General features: G+C 42.6%; 1 protein-coding gene and 1 long non-coding RNA gene across 9 annotated transcripts in view; one reads left to right on the forward strand and one right to left on the reverse strand.

Moving 5' to 3' along the window:
* Positions 1 to 17,475, reverse strand: part of LOC111166440 (uncharacterized) — a 63,855-nt gene that overhangs the window by 17,824 nt on the left and 28,556 nt on the right. For all 4 annotated transcript variants that reach the window (XR_016388985.1, XR_016388986.1, XR_016388987.1 and 1 more), the window contains exon 3: positions 7,116 to 7,209. This is a non-coding gene — a long non-coding RNA (uncharacterized LOC111166440). The remainder of the gene's footprint in view (positions 1 to 7,115; positions 7,210 to 17,475) is intronic.
* The window catches only part of ZNF652 (zinc finger protein 652), a 65,831-nt gene continuing 52,789 nt past the window's right edge, over positions 4,434 to 17,475 (forward strand). For all 5 annotated transcript variants that reach the window (XM_089901117.1, XM_089901118.1, XM_089901119.1 and 2 more), the window contains exon 1: positions 4,434 to 4,775. The gene's annotated coding sequence lies outside the window, so the exon portion shown is untranslated. The remainder of the gene's footprint in view (positions 4,776 to 17,475) is intronic.

The following is a 17,475-nucleotide window of genomic DNA, read 5'->3' on the forward strand; positions in this document are numbered from 1 at the left end:
GAGTCCAAACTTCCAGACAGCAGAAACCACATCTGTTCCATGGGCTTTGTATGGTGTCCAGCAAAGGGCTGCAGTACCGCGTCACAGACAAGTCCTGGACTTGGACCCTGGAGACCCAGGATTTCATTCTGGCCATGTTACTCTTAAAATCCGGACCTTGTTTTTAATTTGCTGTTAAAAATAAATAGCAGAAATGTTTTCTGCCCTTCCTACCTCCCAGGGTTGAGGGAAGCGTTAAATGAAATACTGTAAAAGAAAGATTTGTAGAAATTGTCACATGCGTGTTTTCTGTTTGTTTTTTGGGTTTTTTGTTCGGTTTTGGTTTGGGGTTTTTTTTGGCTGCATTGGGTCTTTGTTGCTGCGCGCGGGCTTTCTCTAGTTGCAGTGAGCGGGGGCTACTCTTGGCTGCGGTGCGCGGGCTTCTCATTGCGGTGGCTGGTCTTTGCTGTGGAGCACGGGCTCTAGGCGCGCAGGCTTCCATAGTTGTGGCACGTGGGCTCAGTAGTTGTGGCTCGTGGGCTCTAGAGCACAGGCTCAGTAGTTGTGGCACACGGGCTTAGTTGCCCCGCAGCATGTGGGATCTTCCCAGACTAGGGATTGAACCCGTGTCCCCCACATTGGCAGGCGGATTCTTAATCACTGCGCCAACAGGAAAGTCCCCATATGTGTGTTTTTTAAAAACTTATGAAATGCATTTTGATGATAAGGACACCAGAGAAATCATGATCCAAACTCTGAGATGTTTCAAATGGAGAAGCTGATGTATAGAGACCACAGCTGTAGGGAACTATGAACCAAATGATGGTCCCAGGCCATGCTACAGCTAAAACCAGCTGAGACTGAAGTGACACTGGCTATCTCAATGGCCTCCCTCATCTCCATCCCCAAAGCAAAACAGCTCCACTCACATACCTGGCCTTTTGGTGCATTCTGGCATTTGTTTTAACTTTTCTCTGGAATTTTAGTGGGGGTGGTGGGAGCTGAGGGGGCACAGAATGAAAGTGCCCATGGACCACATATACACATGTCCACAAGTGCACGCACACGTACAAGCCCCATGGCAGACAAGCCAAAAGTCCAGCTTTCTGAGCTGTCTTTAAACATTATTGCTTAGAGATCTGAGAAAAAAGAAGTGAATACAAAAGGGGAGTCCAGGACAGCTTTATCCATTCTGTAAAAGGGGCAGTTTCCAATAGGAAGGGCTTAAAGATGAGAATTGGATAGTAACTCTTAGGAAAGGAATGGAATTCCAAGGTATTAACGAACGCAGTCAACTTTCTAAAGTAGAATCCTAGGTATCAGATCTGGAAGGCACTAAGAGCCATATAATCCCCTCTTTTTACAAAGCCTCAAAGGTGGAGTGATTGAACAAAGGTCACAGCACTACAAGTATTAGGGCCTAGGAGACCACGACCAGGGCTCTGGCCCCAAGTCCGGTGCAGTAGGACGGGGTTACATTAGTTAATGGGTGGGCAGGGAGCCACAACCACTGCCCCTCTATAAGTACAGGTGGCAAGAACTATTATTGACTATAATTGACTGGGGGTACACCCCTGGAAACTTGGGGAGCAAAGAAACGCAGTGAATAGGGAGCTTGTACCAGCCTGTCCAGCTCACCTTACAGGAACAAGATAACTCTGCTGCTGTTTAAATTAAATTTGTGAAGGTTTCCAGAGCTGTCAAAATATAAAGAATTTTCACTAAAATTTTTAAATCAAAAAAAAAAAAATGGTGGGCCTAGTGGTTAGGATTCCAGGCTTTCACTGCCATGGCCCAGGTTCATTCCCTGGTCAGGGAACTGAGATCCCGCAAGCCATGTGGCGTGACCAAAAGAAAAAGGGGGGGGGCAGGGGGTTCTGTTGGTTTCTGCCCACGGCCTTAATGAGAAAGTTAGTGAAGAACTATCCAGGGCCAGGAAACCAGGATGACAGAAGCCTCGTCTTCCAATAAGGCCAGATGTGGGTGCTAAATGTTGCCTATAATGACTGCTAAGACGAAGAAGGGAGGCACTGGGACTAGCAAAGTGATGACAGCCCTTCTTCCTATAGCTTCTCAAGGGGGAAGAGTTGAGGGAGAGCAGAGGGACTGGGCTCGCCTTGCCAGGCCCAGGGCCTTCCAGAGTACCAGTTGCCAAGGCTTCAGATACACAGGGCAAGTGCCAGGGTCCTGGAGAGAGCAAGGATGAAAAAAACCATGAAATAAAGGAGATGCAGATGTAGAACTGAATATTAGAATTGTTGTCCCTCACGTGGCCAGGCTACCTGTTTTAAATCCAGAGGAATATGTGGCTGTTTTTCCGAGAAGGCCTGTTAAACCCTTTGACAGGACAGCACATTGGGAGTCCTGCTTTGCCTCCATTGTTGACTGGGCTGGGTGACATGGGCTGAGCCAGTAAACATACCTTGGCCTGGATTTCCTTCACTGGGAATAATACCTGTTCTGCCTGCTTCATGGGGTTGTTGCAAGATCTGATAATGGACATAACCTTTCTGCAAAAACCATAAAGCATGCTTCAAATGGAAGGTGACAATACTACTATTCCAATGACTAGGAGCCCTTCAGAGGTTTGGCCTGTGGGTAGAAACTCCTAGAGACTTGGTTCTTTAGCCGTCACTCTGCATACCCCTCTTCCAAGCAGGATAGCCCTGACCGGCAGAGGGTGGGGGATGGATCAAATGTCCAAGAAGGCAAAGCTGGACACCTCAGTCAGATATTCTAGGCTCACCAGTCTCCACGGATGCCAAGTTATTTCTCACACTGAATCTAAGTCTTTTCTTTTACTACTTATGCTTGCTTCCTCCTGTTCTGCCTGAAGATTTTCTCTACTTGCTAAAATATGATATCATTTTTAGTGTTTACCTACTGAAGACACTCACTATTGAAGAACAAGACCCAAAGTTGCTAAATTGCAATCCCTAGAGTATGGAGTCCAAGTGTAATAAAAACCAAGCATAGGTTTTTGGAAGTAGCTAAGGACGGAGTTAACCCTCAAACCCCTTTATAAAGTTTCAATCTCTTCCCTAACCTTTTCCCAGACTCAGGTCATTTTACTCTCCACAGGAATTTTTGGGGGGCTGCTATTTTGGGGGGAGAAATACCTGCATGTGTCTTCAAAATGTTGAGAGCTCAGCCTCAGTGCAAGAACATTTGTTAAGTGTGCTTTTAATAATGGAAGGATAGGGCTTCCCTGGTGGCACAGTGGTTGAGAGTCTGCCTGCCGATGCAAGGGACGCGGGTTCGTGTCCCGGTTCGGGAAGATCCCACATGCCGCGCAGCGGCTGGGCGCGTGAGCCATGGCCGCTGAGCCTGCGCATCCGGAGCCTGTGCTCCGCAACGGGAGAGGCCACAACAGTGAGAGGCCCGCGTACCGCATAAAAAAAAAAAAAAAAGTTAAACTTTGGAAATCATCAAGGAAGTTTGGTTTATGGTGGGAAAGGTCATGCCTTGGTTCTACTCCATCTAAGGCCTTTACCTTGCTGGGTTCATTTCCCCTCTCTGTACTCCAAGCACTTTCAATTATGGACTACTTCTCTCGGCTATGAACTTGGATAAATGCTACCTTGTTAGCTAATAGTACCCTTAATTATATTAATGATTAATAGCTAATTAGTCATAATGCTATAATACTTAAATGGAGGCTTCCTTTCTTTCAGCAGCTCCCTGTCTCAAGTGCACGCGCGTGCGCGCACACACTCACACACATATCCCCTTCCCTATTTCTGGCCACAGAACAAGCACGGCTCTAAATATGTTCTTCTGACCACCCTGGGTGATCTCTAAATTTCTCGTTTTTATTAGCTGTCCCATTACTCTAGCGAATGACCACTACTGCTTATATTTTGCCTCTTTTATTTCTGTCTTCTGTCACTCACACTGCTCTTCAGTAACAAGGAGGCCAGAGTCAAGTTGTTTGTTTTCTTACCTTATTTCATAAACCAAAGAAGCTCTTTTACTTCTAAATCTCACTCGGGCCTACTTTTCTTCACTTCACCTTTCCCTAATCTTAACCCGCCCCCTACTTCGTGGAATCCCACCCTCCAGAACCCAAAGCTCCCTCCCACTCTACATTTTGGCTTCCTTTCAGCAGCCACGCCCCCAAACCCAAGAAGAGCGGTGCGCACGCGCACTCCACGCCTTTACCTGGGTGCCCGGGAGTGGGTGGAGTGGGGGAGGCGGGGGTGGAGCGGGAATCGGCAGTTTTGTGGGCGGCGGAGCGCTCACAATGTGAGCAGGAGGGAGAAAAGGTGCGCCGGGGCCGGCGCCGAGGGCTGCGCATGCGCGCCGCCGCGCCCAGCGGCCGGGATGCCAGGGGGGCGGGCGGAGGGAGGTGTCGGGCTCCCCGTAGGGCGGGGGGGCCGGAGAGGGAAGGGGCCGCGGGCGCGCGCGCGCTCTCGCCGGCGCTCGCCGTCCCTCCCTCCCTCCCTGCCCTCCTCTCCGCACACACAAGCACACACGCACACCCCCTCCCCTGCCTCCCTCCCCGCGCGCCGCCCGCCCCGCCGGCCCCGCTCGCCCTCGCGCGCTCGGAAGGGAGTCGCGAGACGTCGGAGCGGCGGCCACGTAGCGCTGCGGCGGCGGCGGCGGCGGCGGCGGCGGCGGCGGCGGCGGCCGAGGCCGGGACTGCGGAGCGGCCCTGAGGACAGACGTTGGGCAGGGGGGAGGGGCTGGCCCGGCCGGCGGTTGTTACTCGAGCGCCGCGGCTACAGGCCCCCCGCCGCAGGGATGGACCGCCGAGGCGGTGGTCGGGGCGGCGGAGGCGGAGGCGGCCGGCCCGGGTGAGTAGGGGCCCCTGCCCCCAACGCACACGCCACAGTCGCGGCTGCGCCCCTGGCAGCAGCCCTTCCTCTCCGCCGCCCGCTGAGCCGACTGGGGCTCTGGGCGCCGGGTGAGCCCTTCGCCAAGGCAGCTGCGTCCAGTAGGCCGGAGCAGCCCCCATCCGGCGGGGAGGCCCGGGGCGCTGCGCTCTTCTGGCCCCGAGCCTGGGCCGGGGGCGCCCGCTTCTGCACCTTCGCCCCCTCCTTCCCGGACCCGGGCCGGACTCCAGTTTTGCAGAGTCCGCTCGCCCCGCGGCCCGAGAAGAGGCTGGTGTTGCACGGGTTAGCGGGCCGAGGGGGAGGTTTGCACCGGTCCTCCTCCGAGGATTCGCCTGCCCTGAAGCTGGTGGCTTGCACCCCCTGCCTCCCCTTCCCTGCGGCTGCGCCCAAACCCCCAACCCCCGGGAGTATTGTGCCGCCTGAGATAAAATGTATCTAGTGTACAACCGCCCAACACTCACCCGGAGGGTAATGCAGACCTTTCTCCACCCCCACCACCTCCTCCCCTCCAATCAGGCTCTGCTTGAGATTCTTAGATGGGAGCCACTAAAGGTAGTGACACCCGCGTTACATCTGCACAGAACATGTTCATTGTCGAGGAATGTCTCCTGTAGAAATGATAAATGCCCCTGCCTCACCCTCGAAGACTGTCTTCACGATTTAAGATCCCATATGCTCTTCTTGAAGAGAGCCAGTCTTTGATCACATCTAGCATATCCCTCCCCCACAAAACACACACGCACACTTCCTGATTGCGGAACAGTCCCTGTCATCGCGGATCCATTGTCAGGAATGGCTTGTGCCAATCAAAGGAATGTGCTTTTGCCTTTGGAGAAGGGTGCCTTCCACAACCATGTTCTCAGGATGGTGCTGCGTGAGTCTGGCTTTGATTGTCCCGTGTTCAAGCATCATTATTACAGTGTTTCCCCTATATGCATCTCCCATGGACCCTCAGTAATACCTGAGTGATGCTTTTTTCCCAGTTAATTACATACATATGGTGTGTGGGAATTTCATTGTATTTTAAATTTCATTTATTTTTGTTGTAATTTTTAACATCTATGGTCAAGGCATAGTAAATATATAGGGTAATATTTTAGGAAGAACGTGTATTTTTTCCCAGAGATGGTCAGATCCATATTGTTCTGGGAATGGCAACTAGCACATGCTTTGTTGACACATGTATATGCTTAGGGAATGAAGAGCTGCTGTGGCTGGCACGTGAGAGTGTGTGCAGGTGATGTTCCCATGTAGGGCTGATTTGAGAGTGGTGAGCTGTACTGTGATAGGGCTGGCAGGCATCTTGGATGTTTGTATCAGGACTGTGCACATGTATTCAGATAGATACTACCTTTAGTATAATTTTGTTTAAAATGTTCACTGCTGAGTTTTAGGGATTCTGGAAAAGTCTACTTCAGTGGTTCTTAACCTTTCTTTGGAGTCACGGAAGCCTTTAGGACCCTCTTCTCGGTGAAATAGACACACATAATTTTGTATGCAATTACAGTCATCTTGAGCCTGGTCCTGGGACCTCAGGTTAAGATCTATATTATGCAAAAGTGAAAGGAATTTGAGTTTTGTGTTTTGCTTTGTTTTGTTTGTCTCTTGAGGATTGGCATTACTTTGATCCTGAGCAATAAGCAACAAAGTAGATTAAATATGTATCCTTGTGTTCTGTTCTTTGATTACAGTGAGTTAGGTATTTGTAAGGTATCATTTCCCTGTCTTCCTGTAAAGAGATGTATGTGAGTTTAAGAAACAGTTAAAACTGAACTCAAAATAACTTGCCTAAATTTGACCAGTTGATAACATATATTCCTTACACTATCTTCTAAATGTAGTAAATTTCAACAACAGTCAGTGGTCTGTTTTGTGATGCCTATCTGGAATTGTTTTGTGTTCTTTGAGGTTGATCCCATCTCTTAAAAGAAGGCCTTATCATTCCCCTAATAGAGCACCTGCTCTGTGAAGGTTTTTCAACTTTATTAAATATGATTTCATGTCTTTTTTCAGGGTGATGTTGCCATCAGGATCATCCATTTTTAAATGTTTTAATGGAAGGATTTTCAATAAATGTGATTGAAGTGGCTTATATTACAGGTTATATATTTTTTTCATGTCATGCCTGAAGTTTTACTGTCAGAAATTATTTGCCTATCCTAAACTCAAAAGTATTTCAAAGTTGCAAGTATGTTGCTTTTCTTTGTCAGTGTAGTATAGTGACAAATCATTAAAATCTCAGGGGACAGTGTGTGCTTCCTTGATTTAATATTGCAGAACCTCTTCTAACCAGTCACTTACCTAGTTAAACACCCACACACCACAAAGCAGCTGATCATGTAACTCCTATGGCTGTGAGAACAGCATTCTCTCTGCCAGATTCAGAGCTTGGAAGCTGGAAAACAATTGCATAGCAGTGAAACACTTACGGAGTAGTGGTGCCAGCAGCTCACTCTCATTAATACAAACAGCTTGCTTTAGTTTTTTCAATGCTCTTTGTCAGACACCCTTCTTCAGACACCCTTCCCTTGGGAGGTTTCAGATCAGCAGCTCCTACTCAAGGGAAACAGCACCTACTTTCTGCAACTGTGGCCTCAAGATCTGATTCGTGACACCCAGAGCTGTTTCCATTTCTGCTCTAAGTATGGGAAGTAATCTTGTAGTGTGGTAAGAAGATACTTTTCAAGTCTGTAGAAAAAAGTTGATTAGTAATGCTGTGGATGTGATTTTGTTTTGGAATGTCTGAAGCCTATCAAAGAAGTAAACTGTAAAAGTGAATTGCTTCAAGAAATCACCTTTTTCTCAAGAGTTTTAGAAAATTTCACCAAAAATGTGAATACACTCTTGAGTTTCATTTCCCTTGTTCCAAAAAGTCAGTTGATTTTGAATCACAGCCTTTGGAACTAGTTATTCTGAAGGAGGTGACTGAGTTTCCTCGCTGGGAATTCCTGGGTCTTGTGCCATGGTTTTAGGTATGATATTTTTCTCATCTTTGTCATCATTTCAGACAGTTGGCCCTTGAATTTACTTTGATAAAGGAAAGCTGCTGTTGGAGTTAGTGACTTTAGCTGAGGGAGGATCACAGAGGTGGCTCTTTGGAGCCAGGGAGAACGAAGTTTGAATAAAGCGCCACTGGCTTTATGGCATTAGACAAGTCACCTTGACCTCTCTAGCCTCAGTTTCCTCATCAGAACAGGATTTGTTATAGGTATTAGAGATAATGTATGCAAACTTCTAGAACAGTTCCTGGCACATATGCACATTAAGGACTCAATAAATGGTAGGACACAAGTGATGTGGGAGTGAAACTACAGATCACTTTGGCTTACAGGATTTAGAGGGCTGGTTCTGCGATCTGCATACGTTCATCTGTGCTGATTTGGGATGAAAAAATTGCAAATATTTGACTTGGAGCATACCTAAGACTTGCAGGTGCACTGTGCTTATTGGAACTTTGATTTGTTGCTCTATGGCTGGCTGAACTTCGTGGAGACAATAAAACTTGGCTCCAAATTCTACAGTGTTACCCACAGGCTGTGCTTGTTTTAAGCCTTTACAGAGCTTATGCGGTGAAAGGGGTGTTTTAGGACATTAACGTAGCTCAATAAGTTCTGTGTCCAGAGTTGAATCACGTGCAAAGCCTTGTGTAAATTTTCATGGTTAATGCAAGCCATAAAGTGCTTGGTAGAATCAGTGAAGACATCAGATGCTTTAGTTAATCTGTTTGTTTGTATAGCAGTTACCTTTGATTTTTGAAGACACTTATGAACATTTTTTCTTAAAGAATCCCCATTGCTCTTCTGAGGTTTTTAGTCAGAAAGGCAGTTTTATGGTAAAATATGACATTATCTTTTTCGTTTTTTAAATATAGTTTAAGAGACTGGTTACTCTGAAAAGCAGATTCAAGAGCAGGTATCCAGTTTTATTCAGTGCATAGAGCTTTTAAAATAGGATTTCTTGGGTTCTATAGAATTAAGTTATTCTGTCATTTTTGCAGAATATCACTGTGTTAAGTCTATGAACCCACCAAAGTTAGCTAGAGACTTTTCAGATAAGGTAGACACATCAGTAATGCATTAGAATTTACCTCAAGGGAACCTGCTAAGCCTTATTTTCTTTTATTATTGAGCCACCTAGGGGCTTGCCCATCAGTGGAATCAGTCACTAGTATTGGGTTGCTGATAAAGAGGGATTGGCAAATAATGGTCTTAGACTCTCCTTAGACTTTGCAGAACACTTGAAAGAACTTAACCTCGGCCAGAATGTATAATATTAATAACACCATCATTAATGCTATGTGAGCCCAGACTGACTAAACAAATAAAATTTAGATGATTGAGTTACATATTTTTTTCTCAACTATAATACATTTTGCTAAGTAAAATTTTTCTTGGAAAGGGGTGCTATTTTTTTAATTATTATTTTTTCTAGTTTACTAGAGTCAAATGGCTTAGCAGATAGCTAGTTGCTTTTGTCAGTTTCTTGATAGATGAATCAGTGTGTGGTGAGAAGGGTTTGTTGGAAGAGAATAAGAATGGAAATGATGCAAAGAATGGCTCCTTAGCCTGATTTTTTGGTCTTTACTATGCATGTGGCATCAGAGGGTTGTGACTCTACCTGGATTTCACCAAGACATGCAGTGGTAGGTGATTCCTTTTGTCTTTAATGCTAGTGTAGAATATAGTCTTTTATACATTTATACTTTTCAGCTTTGGAATTTTGATTCAGTTTGGGGAATTCAATGGAATATAACTTCTTAATTACACCGCGTGAGCTATAAAATGAGTTCTATAACTAGGTCCTTATGAATTGTTTTCACCCTTCTGAATGTATCATTTTAATAGATCTAGAGTAGTATCAGTGGCCTAGAAACATTGAAATACATGGGAAGTGTTTCATTTTTTGAGGGGGTGGCAAGGAGAGTGTTTATGATCTCAATTTTGTGCATAAATAAATATGTATTTTTTCCCAGTTCCTCTTAAAACTGTGACCCAGATGCCCAGGGACTTTTCCTGTATTAATATACTAGGAGCTAGAGTTTGAAGTTACCTTGCCTGAAAGATCCTGAGCCCTTCAGTTTTCTTTTTAGCATACCAAGCATGCAGAGTCATTTAAATTAACTCATCAAAAGTTTGGAAAAAACCTAAATGCCCATCAGTAAGAATTGGATAAATAAATCAACATATATTCATGCAATTGAATAAATTTTATATGGCTACAAAAACGAATGAAGAAACTGTATATTACTATGGAAAATCTCTAAGCCATATGTAAGTGTAATACAGTATGTACTCGTTTGAGTATGGCTTATAAGATGCACCCATATCATTATATGTAAGAATAATTAGTTTATTCTCATATGATATTCCATTGTATGTGTATATTATAATTTATTTCTCCATTCTACCATTAATGGACATTTGGATTGTTTCTGGTATAGCTGTCATGAGTAATACTCTATTCACTGTATTCTCTTCTGTATTTAAAATTTTTGATCCATGCAAGTGTATACTACATAATTTTTTTTTAATTTAAAAATTATCTCATTTCAAATGGCCAGTTTCCTCCTGTCAGGTTGCGGTAAAGAAAGTATACACTTCTGCATCCATTCCAACTTGTCGGGGATTGTAACAATAACCAAAGGACAGTTTGTTCTGCCTTTCAGTATCTCCTCAACCTTTTCATCACCTCAAATGGAAAGTTAGATTTTTTTTTCTTTAAAGATGACTTGTGTCTCTAAGGTCAGGTGGTGCAGTGAGTACCAAACAACATGTCCAGAGAAGCCAACTGTTGCAGGGTTGTACTGTTCTAAATCTAGAGCTGATGTTTATTTAATCCCTGTAACACTGTTTCTCGAACTTTTGGACCATGATCCACAGTAAGAGCAGTATATGCATGCCTACGTTATTCACTCACATACATGTCCCCACCCACAACTGAAACAAAAGCTTCATGAAACAGTATTTACCCTTACCATCTGTGAGGCAGTCTGTTATTTTATTCCATTTCATTTGTAAAAATTGGGTTGGGACAGACAGTTTGAAAATCACTGCCCAAAATAGAGCTTAGCAAAAAGTATTTTCTTGAAGTAGGTGCTAAGCAAATGCTTACTGGATTAAATGGGGGTGGGGGAGTGATAAAACAAAAAGCTGGGCTTAAAGGTATGGGTTTGAAAGTAGAAAGCTATGAAATGTGGCATGAAGAAAATCATCATGTTTATGACCTTACTCCGTATAGAGGGGTAATTCTTAAAGACCTGAAACTCTGGAAAGGTGAAGGTTAGATTCTCATTTTGCCTAGCATTTAAACTGTGTTCTTCTGAGAGGTAGGAAACCTACTATTACTTAATACACACACACACACACACACACACACACACGAGAGCACTGGCTACCTGTTTATTCATTAAGTTAGGTAGAATTAAGAGGACTAAGAAATACATACAAACAAATATATACAAATATATACAGTGTAATCTTCTTTAACACAGAGTCTGGTTTAAACAGCAATTTATTTGTGTAGAGTGGTTACAGAATAAAAATACATCAAGGACTCAGTAGTGAGTTTTTACTTCTATGTGAAAATCAGACGCCGGGCTTGGACTGTATTTCAGAGACAGCTCTATCAGAAAAGCAATCATCAGAACCTGGTTCTCTGGAAGGACAAAACTTAAAAGTTACTTGGTTGGAGTTGTCTTCCATTTCCATACCCAAAGTTATGTATACTGTGAATATGTCTATTATTTATTTATTTATTTATTTATCTACCATTTAATTCTCATATAACCCTTTGAGGTAGGTATTATTATCCCCATTTTGCCAACGGAGAAATTAAGACAAAATGAGGCTGTGTAACTTGCCAAGTTGAATGTATTCTTTTCTTGGCATTGAGATTTTATAGGAAAAGACCCATCAAATCATTTTATTTTGCTAATTGAAAAATTAATTTTAAAATTGAATTTAAAAATCCATAAATATTTCTGGCTTTTAGAAGCCAGAGACTGAGTAAGTAATTTGTTTTAATTTTTTTATTTTTTATTTTATGTATTTTTTTTTTTTTGGCCACACCATACAGCATACGGGATCCTAGTTCCCCGACCAGGGATTGAACCCATGCCCCCTGCAGTGGAAGCGCAGAGTCCTAACCACCAGACCACCAAGGAAGTCCCTGGGGTTTTTGTTGTTTTGGGGGTTTTTTTGGCTGCATTGGGTCTTCGTTGCTGCACGCGGGGTTTCTCTAGTTGCAGCGAGTGGGGGCTACTCTTTGTTGTGGTGCACGGGCCTCTCATTGCAGTGGCTTCTCTTGTTGCAGAGCACAGGCTCTAGGCGTGCAGGCTTCAGTAGTTGCAGCACGTGGGCTCAGTAGTTGCAGCACACAGACCCCTAGAGTGCACGGGCTTCAGTAGTTGCAGTGCGTGGAAGGAAGTCCCTATTTTAATTTTTAAATTAATGTACAGTAAAATTGACATTTTGACATGTGTACAGTTCTTTGAGTATCAATACCTATATAGATTCGTGTAACCACCACCACAATCAGGATACAGAACAAGCCCATCACCCAAAGACTCCTTCTGTAATCCCTTTTCATTCATACTCTCCCCCACCCTCCACCCTGACAACCATTGATCTGTTGTCCGTCTCTATAGCTTTGTCTTTTGGAGAATGCTATGTAAGTGGGATCATTCAGTATGTAACCATTTGAGACTGGCTTCTTTCACTCAGCATGATGCCTATGAGATTCATCCAAGTTTTTGTGTGGATCAACAGTGTGTTCCTTTTTATCGCCAAGTAATGTTCCACTGTGTGGATGTACCACAGGTTGTTTATTCATTAACCAGTTGAAGGACATTTGGATTGTTTCTAGTTTGGGGTGAATGTAAGTTCTCATTCCTCTAGAGTAAATACCTAGGAGTGGGACTGCTTGATGCTATGGTGTGTGTATGTTTCACTTTATAAGAGACTGCCAAACTCTTTTCCAGAGAGAGTGTGCCCTTTTGCATCTCCACCAGTAACACATGACAGTCCCATTTGTTCTGCATCTTGGCGACACTTGAAATTGTCAGTATTTTTAATTTTAGCCATCCTAATGGGTATGTAGGAATAATTCATTTTGAGCCTTATGACCAGAATCTGGGTGATAGGCCCAGCTCTGCCATCAACTAGCTGTTGACCTTACAGGAACCATCTAGCATTTTAAAGCCTCATCTTCCCTCATCTCTCATATAATGGAGAATACTGAATGTGTTATAAGTTCTCTTACAGCTCCCCAATTCATTGGTACAGAAAGATAAATCCTTGGCAAGAGGACAGATTTCTGTTGCTTGTGCAAAAAACAATCTATTGACTGATCTCAGCTAAGGTACATATTTATAAATAGAAGCTATGTGAAATAACGTGATATTTATAACTATAGCGTAGCTCTAGCTAAGCATAATAATACTGTGGCGTGTCATGTCTATTAGCTATTATATAGCTAATGTTGCAGTTAACACTGACGACCTAGAGTCTTTGGCTAATGTCTGATGTTTTTATAGTAGAACTACTTCTCAGCTTTCTACGTTTATAGTTTACAGTAAATTTAATAACAAATATTTTGCCCTTTTCAGTTGTGAACAGGGGATCACTTTTTAAAAATTACATATTTGGGTACTTAATGTCTTATTTGAGTGTGAAACAAATTGCTTATATAGCATTATGAAGAATAGCTTTATGATTTTTCTAAAAAAATTGTACAGGCTTATCCAAAATTATTTAAGGGGCTTTCCTGGTGGTGCAGTGGTTGAGAGTCCGCCTGCCGATGCAGGGGACGGGGGTTCGTGCCCCGGTCTGGGAGGATCCCACATGCCGCGGAGCGTCTGGGCCCGTGGGCCATGGCCGCTGGGCCTGCGCGTCCGGAGCCGTTGCTCCGCAACGGGAGAGGCCACAGCAGTGAGAGGCCCGCGTACCGCAAAAAAAAAAAAAAAAAAAAAAAAAAATTTAAGGATTACAGAAAATATAAAGAAAGAAATAAAATATCTCCTTCCCCATCTTTACCCCTGTCCTGAGATATCTCTCAATATGAGCATATATATGCATGATTGTATATGCATAGTTTTACATAGTGAGATTGCATGATTCCATTCCCACATGTTCTTTAGTGTTTTTTTTTTCATGTGGACATATTTCTGTGTCTGTTAATATAAACCTATGTCATAATTCGGTTATGTAGTATGCCAGTGTCTGTGTATATCATTATTTATGTTTCAAATTTTTGTTATATTAAATAGTGCTATAACGAATGCCCTTGTGTACACATCTTTGTATACCTGTGGATTATCTACTAATGAGGAATTCTCGATGGCTGGGTCCAAAAATATGCACACTTCACACTTAGGAAAATAGTGCTAAGCTGTTCTAAGGAAGGTTATTCCATATTCACATAGCATTCTGAGCTATAGTCGGCCATACCAGCTGATGTCAGAAGTCAGTCAGGTTATCTTGGCATTAGCCATTTTGGGACTTAAGCCATAAAACATACCTATACATGTTTGTAGGTGAATCCGGCTGAAAAAACCCAGCCCGTTTCATAATTGATAGTCTTTACCAAGTAAACCTGAAAAAGTTTAAAAACATCAAAGTTAAAAAAAAAACAGTTTTTTAGAGAATTCCCTGGTTGTCCAGTGGTTAAGACTCTGAAGGCACCAGTTCAGTCCTTGGTGGGGGAACTGAAATCCTGCAAGCCTAGCGGCACAGCTCGCCCCCCCCAAAAAAAAAGTTTTAAAAAAACTCACTTTTGAGAAAAACTAATAAACCAACTTTGAATTTTGAATTTTAATTCAAAGAAAATCTTTTAATTAATGTGATTATGTCAATTTGTGTTATCCCAGTAAGTTATCTTTTTTTTTTTTTTTTTTTTTGCGGTACGCGGACCTCTCACTGTTGTGGCCTCTCCCGTTGCGGAGCACAGGCTCCGGACGCGCAGGCTCAGCGGCCATGGCTCACGGGCCCAGCCGCTCCACGGCATGTGGGATCTTCCCGGACCGGGGCACGAACCCGTGTCCCCTGCATCGGCAGGCGGACTCTCAACCACTGCGCCACCAGGGAAGCCCAAGTTCTCTTTTTTAAAATAAAAAATTTTTAATTTTGGAATACTTTTAGATTTACAGAAAAGTTACAAAGAGAGTACCTATATACCACCTCATCCAGTTCTCTTCTTTTTTCTTCCTCAAAATGAACACATATGCATTTATTTCTTGGTTATAAAAAGAAAACCTTGGATTAAAATCTACACTTAAAAATATAATAACAAAAAAAAATATTATAATAACAGAGTACAACTAACTGTATATAGAAATATTATAAATTGTGATTTATAATCTTTAATAACTGTGTGGTCTTTTTGTGGTTTATGGAATAATGGTAGAGTTTAAGGTCCAATGCTCTTAAAAGTTTATTTTCCTTTTTTCTATAACTATGCTTCCATTTCCTAACCTATTACTGATACTTAGAGTTTTACCTCACAGCCATTTAAGATAAAATAATTTAGTCTTCCACATTACTCTGAAACCTAAATTGAAAACAAATATTTCTTTAAAAGCAATTACATATTTCCGTGCTTATTACTTGCTCCACATATATTATAAAAGTTGAGTGCTTTATATTAGAGAAGTTAATCTGAAATCATTCTTAGCTAAATTCATTGTTATAATTGTTAGAACAGGTAAAATAAAATGGTAGGAACATTAAAGTTGGAACATTTTTATTGTATGTTTGGCAAACTATGAAAATTAACATTTGAAAATTACTTCACTGTGTTGACATTTTGTTGTTTAGTTATAAAAGTAGAAATATGAAAATATTGCAGTTGGTTATATCTTATGAATAAAGTAGAAAACCATATAAACACAAAGCATAATAATGAGTATAACGTTTATATAGGATTTTGAGATATTTTTCACATATATTACTCTTTTTAAAAACTTTTTCATTTAATTTTTTATTGAAGTATAGTTGATTTACAATGTCATCTTAGTTTTAGGTGTACAGCAAAGTGATTCAGATATATATATTTTTTTTCTTTTTCAGATTCTTTCCCTTATAAGTTATTACAAAATATTGAGTGTAGTTCCCCTCATCTAGTTCTGTTATTGTTTACAGTCTTACATACACTACGAAACCAACACCGGTACATTACTATCAACTTAACTCCAAACTTAATTCAGATTTCACTAGTTTTTCAACTGACATCAGTTTTCTATTTGGAAACATCCTAAATCAAGCTTTTAAACTCTATACTTGAATAAACTTGAATATCTGTTCATAGATTAATTTTAGTCATACAGTGTACCTATGTATATACCATATATAATGTATCTGGATGTCTATATTTGTTTAGACAAATTTAAGGTTTCTTTGACATTATTATCTTTGAAAGTTATCTTTTGACGTTCACAGTCATTCTCTCCAAGGCTATTTTAGGGTAAGTTTGAATGTCTTTTTCCCCACCCTTCTTGTGTCCATGCAGAAAAATGGTTTATAACACGGATGAGTATAGCTCTTGCATAGTGATAACCCTTTTCAGTCCAGTCACCAGTTCCTGTCTCCAGGAGCACATGGAAAATAGCCACCTTTTGTTTACTAGAAAATTAACTTGTGCCAGATGGTTACACTGTCTGCAGTGTCTGGCTCTGAGAGCATGTAGGTATTAAGCAGTTCCTGAAGGAGAAAAAGGTGCTGGTCTTGAGGCAGACTACCATTACAGATGGGGTACTGCTTGAGTATCTTTCACTCTGCGCTTGCTAATGCAGAAAAATCCCTCCTGAGGCAAACCGTGACCTCCAAACTCTACATTAATTTAAATCATTCCCTGAAACAGTTTATTTTATGGAAGAGGAGGAAGAAATTGACAATATCACACAGATAGGGATTTTTAAAAATCACTTTCCTCCCAGCTTAAACAGAACTGTTGAGTATTCTTTCCATTAGCTTACACGTCCTTTTAAAAGAAAATAAAAACCCTCCTAAGCATTCCACGAAACAAAAGTGGTGGTCGAGAAAAGCTTCATGAAGAAGCTGGGTCTTGAAAGGCGGCTAGGATGTTATGGTCCTGTGGATGGCAGGGGGAATGATGTTCTAGGTAGAAGGAAAGAATGACATAGTCAAAGGTTTAGAAGTGGAAAAAGTCAAGGTTCATTTGAAAAATTGCATGAGGATGTTAGGTGGGAGGGGAGGACTTTGGGAGCCAAGGCTGAAAAAGTCAGCTGGGCGCAGATGGTGGAGGGCTTCTGAATGCTTTGCTAAGGAACTGAACTTTATTCCGAGGCTCTAGAGACCAGTAAAGGTTTGTAGCTAGGGAGTGACATGATCCAAATTCTTTAGGAAAATGTAGTTTAAAAAATCTCTGTGGGCTTCCCTGGTGGCGCAGTGGTTGAGAGTCTGCCTGCCAGTGCAGGGGACGCGGGTTCGTGCCCCGGCCCGGGAGGATCCCACATGCCGCGGAGCGGCTGGGTCCGTGAGCCATGGCCACTGAGCCTGCGCGTCCGGAGCCTGTGCTCCGCGACGGGAGAGGCCACAGCAGCGAGGGGCCTGCGTACCGCAAAAAAAAAAAATCTCTGTGTAAGGTGGTTTGAAAGAGGGAGGCAGACAGACTGTTGTAATCTGTGTATGAGGTGATGAGGGCCTGA

This window comes from Delphinapterus leucas, chromosome 19 (genome assembly GCF_059928025.1).
Source record: "Delphinapterus leucas isolate spDelLeu-1000000601 "Yukka" chromosome 19, BTC_Dleu_Yukka2, whole genome shotgun sequence".
Taxonomy (NCBI): domain Eukaryota; kingdom Metazoa; phylum Chordata; class Mammalia; order Artiodactyla; family Monodontidae; genus Delphinapterus; species Delphinapterus leucas.